The sequence below is a fragment of the Ctenocephalides felis genome, unplaced genomic scaffold, assembly GCF_003426905.1.
Source record: "Ctenocephalides felis isolate EL2017-DRISC unplaced genomic scaffold, ASM342690v1 CF-g0.4_SCAFFOLD_01170, whole genome shotgun sequence".
NCBI lineage: Eukaryota > Metazoa > Arthropoda > Insecta > Siphonaptera > Pulicidae > Ctenocephalides > Ctenocephalides felis.
Window position 1 is genome coordinate 29,787,211 of NW_020537324.1, and position 11,631 is coordinate 29,798,841.

An 11,631-nucleotide genomic window follows, 5' to 3' on the forward strand; every position below is an offset into this window, starting at 1 on the left:
AGATGAATGCGATGTTTCGGGTTTCGAAGTTTGTTTTTGAACAAAGTTTCAGTTTGCTTGCAGGGCGGTGTAATCTATTAAGCGATACAAAATTCGTTTTTCCTCACTCTCTGTATATGTGGAAATGGGATTATAAGGAGTTACTAATATTGAACTTATAAAATGACATAAAAAACCGAGGAGAATAGAAAAATCAATGTTGCACCAAATATTTTCTGTAATTGATATCTAACTGCAAACATTGCTTTGTAATTTGTAGATTTTTTACTATACTTTATTTACCGAAATAGAGTTTTAGAATGATTGAAATGAATTAATTTTTGCTTTTAGTAAATTCACTATAAATGATTTTCCTCTGCAAATTGAAACCGCATGCTTCGTAGCACTTGATCCATTTTTGGGCCACCCTCACTTTCAGAATATGAGCTTCCATAAACCAGGTTGTGAAACCTCTTCTTGTATTCCTTCTACTTTCTCTTAAGAATTATGTCTGTGTTCAGTTATATTGAAATTAAAATTTGTCACAACTGTACTCTCACTTTCTAAAACAAATCATCCTTATGACTGAGCTAAATTATATACACAAAAACTAATTGCTGGTAATTAATGACTAATGTTTATAGCAAAACAACAAACAAAATGATCTATATCTATATAAGTAACAGTTATTATTAAAAAAGAATGCTCAAAGAAACGATTCATTAAATCTTTAAAAGCAATGCGATCTACAGTTTGTTAAAGAAAGGCGCCGATTAAATCCGATAATAGAAAAATGTTCAAACATATACTCCATTTTTTACATAAATCCACTTAATTATTATTAACTCAAGATGCCTTTATACTATTATATACTTTCTTCATATATAATACATCATATAATATATCTTATATATATATATATATATATATATATCACAAAGATCTTTAATATATATATATATATATATATATATATATATATATACCAGTCGTCAATGTCATTTCTTCGTTCTTGTAAGAAACAATTGTAACATTAACATTAATGTTAAACAAACATTTGCGACAATTTTATATAGTAATTTTTATTGTTTCATGTGTCTGATGGATTTTTTGTTAATGATTATAAAATATATTGTAATACTTTTGCCCGGTACTTATTATTTGAATTTTTGTTCTGACACTTTAAAAACAATAAATTGGTAAAGTTAAAACTTAGTCGCACAATTCCATAAAATATGCCTAAAATTTCAAAAATTTATTAGAAAGTATTCGATTATCCAAGTTTTTGTGCAGAAAACTATTCTAATACATAACGATTTAACATTCGTTATTTATTAATTTTAATTGATCTATGTACGAGTAATAATTACATACTATTTTTCTTATAATTTTTTCGTGATGACTGATACTAAAGTTATCAAGTACTCTATAAAAACTTTTTATATGAAATATTAACATGAAATGGCTATATGACCTAGTTAATATTTCTTCGGAATAGCAAAAGACGTTTACTGAAATATTATATACTTATATATATATATATATATATATATATATATATAATTTTATATGTCCTCCTGGTTTTAGTATATGTAATGCAATAATAATCATGTAAATTAGACATTTACATGATTATTATTACACTGCATCCTATAATTTTATATTTACAATTATATATCTAATTTACACCCATCAAAGTCTCGTGTTTTATCTTTAAGACTTTGGCTACTTGTTTTCAAAAAAACCTACATGGTTACTGTTATATTACATTCTATAAATCAATATTTGCAATTTTATCAATTTCACAGTCATCTAATACAAATAGTGCAGTATGAATTGATTTTTTTAAATGCAGTAAGTTGGCAAGAATAAATGCAGTAAATTGGCAAGAATCAATATTCAATTAGCGTATCTTATTTAAAAATATGTATCGTTGATATACATCTATTTTTACGCTTTAAAATCAGATGCTATGCATGTTGTTTAAGTTCTCTACATGGGCATATCTTGTCGTTTACCTGATTATATTCAAAGATATGCAGAGAAACATTTGTGATCAAATTTAAATAGACATATTTTATTAAGGGGACTTGCATTAGTCACGTAGGCGATTTCTAAGGATTTTTGGACCCGTCCTACCCCTTGGTGATATTTAAAATTAGCCGCTTTCCCTTACCGAACATAACGTATATTTTTAGTACACCTAGAAACAAATTGTATTATATATTTTTTAATTTTATTTTTAATGAAACTAAAAAATAATTACACTAAATATCTTGCTGGACACTTCCCCCATGTAATTTTTTGTCAAATCCCCCCCCCCCCTCGCCATTAATGCTCACTTAATTAGTGGTCGTCTTCTAACAAGTTTTTTGATACATTTTTCAAAGGTACCTACCACGCATTTGCTAATTCCTAGAGTATTGTCGTTTACGTAGAGTATCTGCACATTTCTATAATACTTTCCTTCTATTAAATCGCATATTTTTCAATTTACTTGTTATTGGTCATATATTTAAGATTTGTCGTAATTAGTAACATCCTCCACTGTCAGAAATCAGCATATTTATCTCTCACAGTATTACCCCTGTTCGGCCAGTTCAACTACTTCATTATTTCATACTCTACTATGGGATCTGATCCATTGTAGTTCAACACAAATCTCTCTTTTGTATAATTTTAGTAAGAAAAAAAACTAATTTGAATTGATCTAAATATCACTTCATTAATATTAATATCAATAAATTAATATATCTCAAAATGAAATGCAAGGGGGTAGAAAAACAATTAAAATCAGAGCGCAATTAAAAACAAGACCATAAAAATGGTCTAACTGAATATATAAAGAGCAAGTACAAAACGAGCGTCGCTGTGCTTTTATTGGGTGATATACTAAGGAAAATGGGAAAGACTTCCGGGGGCTGAACGCCGAGGGTTGCGGGCCTATCAATGTGAAATTCATTTAATTTCATTAAATAGTAAGGACTGCGCTGGAAATCTAATTACTTTCTCGCCGCTGTTTCATTACAATAATGTTTTATATGAGACATTTTTACAATCCTCGAAAGGTCGTTTTGGATTTCGGTAACGGAATTTCGTTTTCCTTTAGAATAAGACTTATTTATATACACGTCATTATAATTAATAATTATTCATTTTAATTGGATATATATATATATATATATATATATACTAGACGACCCAGCGAACGTTGTTTTGCCATTGAAAAATATCTCTCGTATGAAATGTTTAGTATAAAAATAACTGATTTCAAATGTGATATGAAAGTAAAAGTGGCAACTAATAAAAATATGTGAAAAGTTGACCAACTGCAAAGCAAGCCACAAATAAATATTTCTGGATCGTATCAATACTCTTTGCAAGTGCCAACCTAATCAGAAACTAATTATATCTAAATTGACACATTTAAAGTGTCTAGATTTTGATGTAATATTGCCGCGCTTTTCATTAATTTACTAATTTTTGAATTAAGAAGCAAAATCCGATAATTAATTTTTAAACTAGTTGAGAGTGGCATTTTGCCTAAAGACAAGTCGCAAAAACTCGATAGGTTTAATAATTGACTTAATCAACCGAATTTGAGATTTAGTAATTTAGATAAAAATTTTAACTAATCATTTCGAAAATAAAGTTATCGCTATCAATTGAATCTAAACATTTCTATTTATATATTTTCTATTTGATATCTTTCAGACACATTTATAATATTTGTAATTATATTTTATAGTGCAGAGACACTAGTGTGTGTATGTCCTAAAATTTTAGCTTATTGTTCCAAAATTGATTTATATGTCTTAACTTTATCGCCATGGTAATTATTATGAAAAACGTCGGAATATTTATTTTTAAAAATTATAATAAATTATATTGTAAAATATTAAGCATATGTTTTAAGAAAATACTGTCACGTTTACGTAAATCATGTACGTAGTTCTAAATTCTAGTCTAATAAACTCTAGATATTATTTAATGATTTAATTGGATGGTAACATATTTTTACAAAACTAGAGAAGTTTTGTAAAAAATTATACCTTTTATTTCTTTATCCGTTCGGTATACTTTTTTGTTAATTCCAAAGCCATTTCTAATTGACTTGATTGACATCACAAAAGCGATTTTTTACACTTTTGACTATAATATTATGTCAAATTTTGATGAATTTTAAAAATTAAAACTACTTGTCGTAGGGCTTTACTATTTCAGTATGTTCTATGGAACCATAATATCTATTTTGAACAGTTAATTACAAGAAAACGGCTCGATCGATCTTTATCCAAAACTAATCAGTATTATTACCAGACAATATCTTTCGAACAGTTCTAATTTTGTAAAATCGATTCAGGGATGGTGTGCTGTGATGTAGATGAAAAGTTTTACACTTTTTTGCAAGTTATAAAGAAGCAGTTCGGTCGATCGTCATGCAAATCTGACAAACGATAGTGCTCATCCAGATACATCAAATGTTTTTTAAATTTTCGAAATCGATTCAGGCGTTTTTGAAAAAAACGTCGATGAAAGGTCAAAAAAACGTCACTAATTTTTGCAATCTTGGACGAATTGTTCTTATCTATGTAAAAGACCATAATATCTATCTAAAAAAAATCATGAAAACATATTAATAATATAAACATTTACATAAACATTTTAAACATCGTCTAAAACAATTTTTTCAACAGTTAATTACAATAAATTGTGTCAGCCAATTTTTACAAAAAAACTAATCAAATCGATTCTCAATCAATATCTTTCAAACGGTTTTTGAAATTTTAAAATCGATTTAAAAATGCGAGCTTAAACGCGGATGAAATAATTTTCCATTTTTTGCTGTTTATGAAGAAACGGCTTGGCTGATCGTCGCGCAAATAAACACTAGTCCTCAACGAGATACATCGAAAGGCTTTTAAATTTTTGATATCGGTCTAGCCGTTTTTGAGAAATCTGTTCACATGCACATACACACACACATACTTTTTCCTTCTTTGGTCTCATTCGATTCAGAATGGCTTGAAACGTCAAGAAAACATAAAATTAGCGAATTGGATTTTTTGTTAAAAACAAACTTCTCCTTCGAAAAGCAAATAAAAGAATTATTGCAAAATTATTTTACAAAAAATAATGTTATCAAATGTATATAATAAATATTACGTATAATCCGTATATCAACATCATCATCTTTATCTACAAGCGTAACTAAACATTGCAAAGGTTTCCTTTTGTATTGTACGATTTTCCACTAAATGTTTTCAATTTTCCGAGCATAGTGCGCTTAAACTTTATCCTCGAATATAATCTTTCTGAAGCACATCACCTTTTCGCAGTCAAGTCTCCTCTTTTATATTTCGAACGCCCGTTAGGCGAAAGAATTTGATGCAAAGATTTTGAAACGAAGGTAATTTCCTCTCGACATTTCTTGCTGCTCTGTGGCACTTATGAGAATCATTCCTCATCACAATACAAGCACGCATATATTGTCAAAATTTGACATAAATAAATGTTGCAATGTGTATTCAGCACTGAAATAACTTATTTTTGTTGCAGTTTTAATATTTGACTATTAAAATCATAGTACATTGAAGTAGTTTATTTAAAAAACATGTTTACGGTTCTATAGTATATGTTATTAAATGTGATGAATAATGAAATCTGATATTTTCAGAAAACCAAATCAATTAAAATGTTGCAAAATGTATTATATTATGATTATGTTTGAAATTGTTGTTTTCTCAAATACCATTTCAGAGTTTTATCAAAATGATAATGTTACATTTTTAATATGCAATAATTATTTAAATGCGATTAAATGTTTTAATTATTTTTAACTTTCTGTGAAGTAAATTATTGTAATCGTCCAAAAATCGAAATTGAATATTTTTTCCTTTCTTCACATTTCGAAGGTTTCTGAACGTTTTGGTATACTTTAGAAAAATAAACAAGTGTGTGTGCGTACATATATAAACGTCGTCGTCCAATTATTAGCTCTTATATTTTGTCTATAAAACAAGAAAAATGAAAGTTACAGTATTTATAATAATCTATTTGAAAATATTTAATATTTCGCTACGATACAGGAAGGTACAGCATTTTTTCTTAAGACACGATGTCATAAACCACTAGTTCTTTATTAACTTTCGAAATTGTTGGATATAAACGTTTATATATTTGCGATATATCTTTTCAAATTCATGTCATCATAATTAACTATGTTTCTAGAAATTGTAGCATTATTAGTATATGAAACTAGTGGCCCTAAAACGTGGACGAAAGATTGTATCCATACATACATACACACATACACACACACACATCCAGTTTTTCTGAGGTATGCCAAAATGTTCAGAAACCTTCAGAACGTCAAGAAATGCAAACACTTTCATTCTCGATTTTAGGCCCATTACTATAACTACCCTACGGGAAATTAATAATTCCATAACTATTGTTTATTATTCAACAATTAATTATTTTCTAGAAAAAGGCGCTTTGTTATAAAGTACCGCGTGTTTGGGGCTTGTTGTAACATCTACCAATGCAATTGGTAACAAAAAAACAATATCTCTGATTTATGAATTTATTTTTAAGAAAATTATCAAAAATACTATAAAATTATCAAAAAGTAAGTGCAAAATGTATCGCAAAAAAAAACTTTGTATGATGATAAAGCTTATAGTCTAAATAAGTCTGGAAATTCTTGTACCGTAATTCAAAACCTTCAAAATCTATAATATTTTTGAAAACTTTGAAAAAAATAGTTTTTTGATAATCTTAAAAATTTTGAGAAAAATTGATTTTTGAGATTTTTTTTCTTCGTATTTGAAAATTGTTTGAAATTCAGATTTTTTTTTTAAAGCAATCGCGCTGCGCAGTTGATTTAGAAGACGAACTATTAAAGCACATAAGCTTTAAATTTTATATCTTTAAGATTTAGAACCTTCTGAACATTATAGTATATCTTGGATATGGTGTGTAAATGTGTGTGCTTGCGTATGTATAAATGCATGTTTGTATGTATGTGTGTGGGTCTAAACCAACATACTGAAATATTAGGAGCCTACGAAATGTGGTATAATCATAATCATAAATATTAGTAAAGTTTAGAATAAATGATAAAATTTTGGAAAAAATGGGCTTAAAAGTTGCTAAATCTTAATTCTGATTGAATAATTGTGTATAACATCAAGATTTTTGCGCAACTTGCCTTTAAGCAAAATCCTCGATCGCCGAGTATAATTATAGTTATAGTAATAAGTATCAACCTTGACCTAATTGTTTTACTATTTATTCTGAAAGTGTAAAGCAATAGATCGTAAAATGTCACAAGTGGTGGTTTTCCTATAATAGAAATCAACTCGAACAAATTCCATTCACAGGGAAACGTTCTAAATGATATTTCGCGTTGTTATACAGAAACGCGACAAACTGAACATAATATAAGATTTCGAACTATATTTACACCGAGCATTATATCATTCTGAAGCTTCGGTTTTCGCTATTACACTTTTTCCCCGTATACCTAGATATGTTTCCCATTGTCGCGCCTCCATAGAATGCACGTACGAACAACGTCTGACGCCACGTTAGGGAAAACTGGGATGGAAGGACACACTTTCGGGGATAAATATGGTTTGAACACTAGTGGTGCATGGCATCATTGCAAAAATTTAATTAAAAAAATAAAATTGTTCTAGAACTTTGAAACAATTGATTTTTGAGAATTTTAACTTTTTCGAAAAATATTTACCTTTTCAATTCAAATTTAATATTAGTTTTATAATGCATAAGTATATTACATGATTGATTTTTCATACAATTATTTCTAAATAAAAGGTGAAAAATAAACGCAATAAATAATAATAATATATCGGCATTTGATTTTTAGTCATGCCACAGCAATGTATTGCACGTATATTAAGTTAGTCATATCTCAAGTTTGGACTTGCTCGTAGGTAAGCGGTTAAGAGCTACGAGACCTGAATCAGAGGTCCCGGGTTCGATACCCACTTGGAGCAGCCTGTTGTCAGGCAGCAGTGACGACGAATATATTGCTATCTATATTTCCAAGTGAAAATAGCCCTTGCCCGGCATTGCTGCATCAATAAAAAGTCAGCCCTATTAGATTATTCTAATAACAAAAAATCATCAAATATAGATGGATTAACCATTGGGTTACCATCTAAAAAAATACGAAGTAGAAGTTTCAGCCCACAAGCTCATAGGACGTAAGGTTCTGATTGCTGCTAATATATATATATATATATATATATATATATATATATATATATATATATATATCTCAAGTTTGTCGATATCTTTTACAGTTGTGACAAAAAGTGATAAATGGGGCCACTTTCGCATATTTTCAATGATAATCTCGGTCAAATGCAGAGCGAAAGTTGAAAACTGGTATATCGGATTTTCTCGAAAAAAGCTATAAAATGGCATCAAAATCTTCTAAATACCAATGGTGGGGTCCAAGGGTGGGGCCAATTCTGGATTTAAACACGACCAAACCATTTGTTCTTATTATCAAAATATCTGAAAAATATCTCATAATTTGATGTGCATATGTCTAATGATCATTTTTGTCCGTCAAATGCTTTTTTTACTCTTTTCATTGGATCTCCAAAACCGCTAGACCTGCCTTCCTAGGATATCTATCTATCTATATGAAATCCATTTAGGTATTTTATAAAACTTGTTTGAACTTGTTTTCTGAAAACTTGAATTATCATTTTTAGTACGTTTTGTTTTGTATCTTCGGAACCGCTGAACCTGCCTTTGCCAAAAACTAATCAGCATGTCTCCTTAATCAATAGGAATGGAATGTTTTTCTGAATCAAACAAATCGGTTGATTCGTGTTCTTAAAATCGTCGACAAAAAATTGTATCCGCATATGCACACACACATACATAAATTTTTTAAGGTATGGCAAAATGTTCAAAAACCTTTAAAACGTAAAGACATAAAAAAAAATTTTGAATACTGTAACTTACCTTACAAGATAGTAATTAGAACAAAATACTGTGTTAAAATAATTTTTCTTGAGTATTTTTTAACATAAACAATACCTGTGTCAAAGTCAAAACCCTGGCCAATGGTTAATTATATACATACAATAAATATAAATATACTATACTTTTATATAACTGTATAACTACATGATTATTTTTTTTTGCATAATTATTAAAATCAGTTTTTTGCATTGCATCTCACGAAAAAGTTGGGAATATATCATTTTATAAATAATTGAGATTTTTAAGCAGTATGTAAATGTAAAAATGATAGCATTGGAAGTATAAATATTTATTTTAATAAACAATTTTAGTATTTGTATATTATCTTATAGTTAATATTCTTATAAGAGATAGCTTGGCTTTTTAGTACTAAATACTCAAGTACATTATACTTGAGTATTTATGTTATTTATCAACTTTTCGTAGGGTAAGTTATAGTGATCACAAGCAAAAAATAAACTTAATTTTTTTTTAAACTTCACATTTTCAAGCCTTTTGATCATTTTGGCACACCTTAAAAAAGATATGTATATATGTGTGATGTGAATTTATTTATGTACAGAAACAATCTTTTGTCCACGATTTCGAGAGAATTAAAAATTTAACGAATTTATTCATATATATAATTTAATATTTATTATTTTTGACATTAGTTAATATTTAAAAAATTAACAGTTCTGAAAGATTTGGAAATATTTAATTCCTATTGACTGCACATCAGTTTGTGACAAAGGCAGCCGCTTCAAAAATTTCGAAAAAAGTGCGAAGAATGGCAATACTACTTTTGAAAATGGGGCATTTCGTTAGGCTGACAAAATGAAAATTGATTGCATATTTGCGAAGGCATATTTGCGAAGACATATTTGCGAAGGCATATTTGCGAAGGCATATTTAAAGGTTTTGTAGATACACAAGCCCAGAATAATATGATCATTCTAAATAGTCTAATATGATCATTCCAATTATTATTATTGATTTATGTAAAAATAAAACTATTAGGAAGTAGACAGGTAAACAGGTAGGACAGTTAACAGAGGCAGGCAGGTAGACAGATAAATCATGTATAAATCAAATTAATATTGCTTAATTATACTATTACACATATTGGTCATATATCTTGCCTTTAGACAAAAAGCCACTATTAGTTTGAGAAATTTTCACTGACTGTAAGAACATGATTAGCAAAAACGTATGGATAAAAATGTAATACTTGAATATTAAAACAATTTGACGGGGTAAAATATTATGTTTATTAGTAGAGGCTCTCAACATAATACATAGATTTGAATCGGCAATAAAATTTGAATATTTTTACGATAATTTATTGACGAGTACAAATAATATTTCTTATTATTTTTTAATAAATTAAGCACTATGTTGACTATCAATTAATTTACGCATATTGTCGCTAGTAGCTACTGGAAGATATTTTCATTTCAATCAGTTTACAATAAAAAATCTATGATTTTTCTCATGTCTCCTCTAGGTGTTCGAAGCTCATATCTGCGGAGACCGCTAGGAAGCTTTCGCTTTTGTGCGGGTTTACTGAATTGTGATATTTTGTTGTCGTAAACATACATTATATACCCCCAACAACAAATGTATGAGTTTTGTATAGTGTATCGGATCTCTAACTATACTTGCATTCACAAAACTTGGCAATGTGGCCGAAAAGAAAAGAAACGACCAGGATTCTGGAGAATTTAAAGGAATTTGTAATGCTGAAAGGGAAGAATTTGGTAGAACAGCGAGTAGGTAAGACTCATAGAAAATAATTGTTAAGTTTTGTTATATTGTTTTTGAAATATTCATCAAATATTATGGAAAAGTATTAAAAAATCTTTTATTCGCATATCTGATTAAATTAGCACTCAATTACGAGAAGATTCTTTATTGCAATTTACCTTAATGCATTAATTATTATATTAATAATCTATGAATTTTTTAAAATTATTTTGGTCAATGCCGTTGTTTCGGCATGCAGCGTATCAATATACACTTAAAACAAAATTACAAGATGTATATTTCCTATACAGTAGAACCTCGATTATCCGGACCTCGGTTATACGGATTCGCGATTATCCGGACATAATCGCGTCGGAACTTGCATATTCCGCCCGCGCCGCTGTTTTCGCTGTCCCGCGCGGCATTATCGCTTTTTGTCGTGCATATATATTTTAAACATGCCAAGCGTAAGAGGGTGGTGTTATCCCTTAAAGATAAAATAAATATTATAGAATCATTAAAAAAGACGAAACCGGCCGTAAGTTAGCCGATAGGTATGGTCCATCATAAGCGATATTAAAAAATGCCGATTCAATTTTGTCGTACATTTGCAAGATAGATAGTGAAGAGGGGAGTGAAAATCGGAAAATGATGAAGAGACCGAAAAATTACTCTTAGAAGAAGCTTTATATTGTTGGTTCTTACAAAACGATCAACTGGACAGCCGATATCTGTGAAAAGGCATTACAGTTAATGAAAATTTAGGCGACCATGAATCGTTTGTGGCAAAGTGGTGGATTGATTTTTGTTGATATCTATGTATGTATTTGTTATTTTTGATAAACAAAACATTATTCTTCATAATTTGGATTATCCGGATTTTCTATTAACCGGATG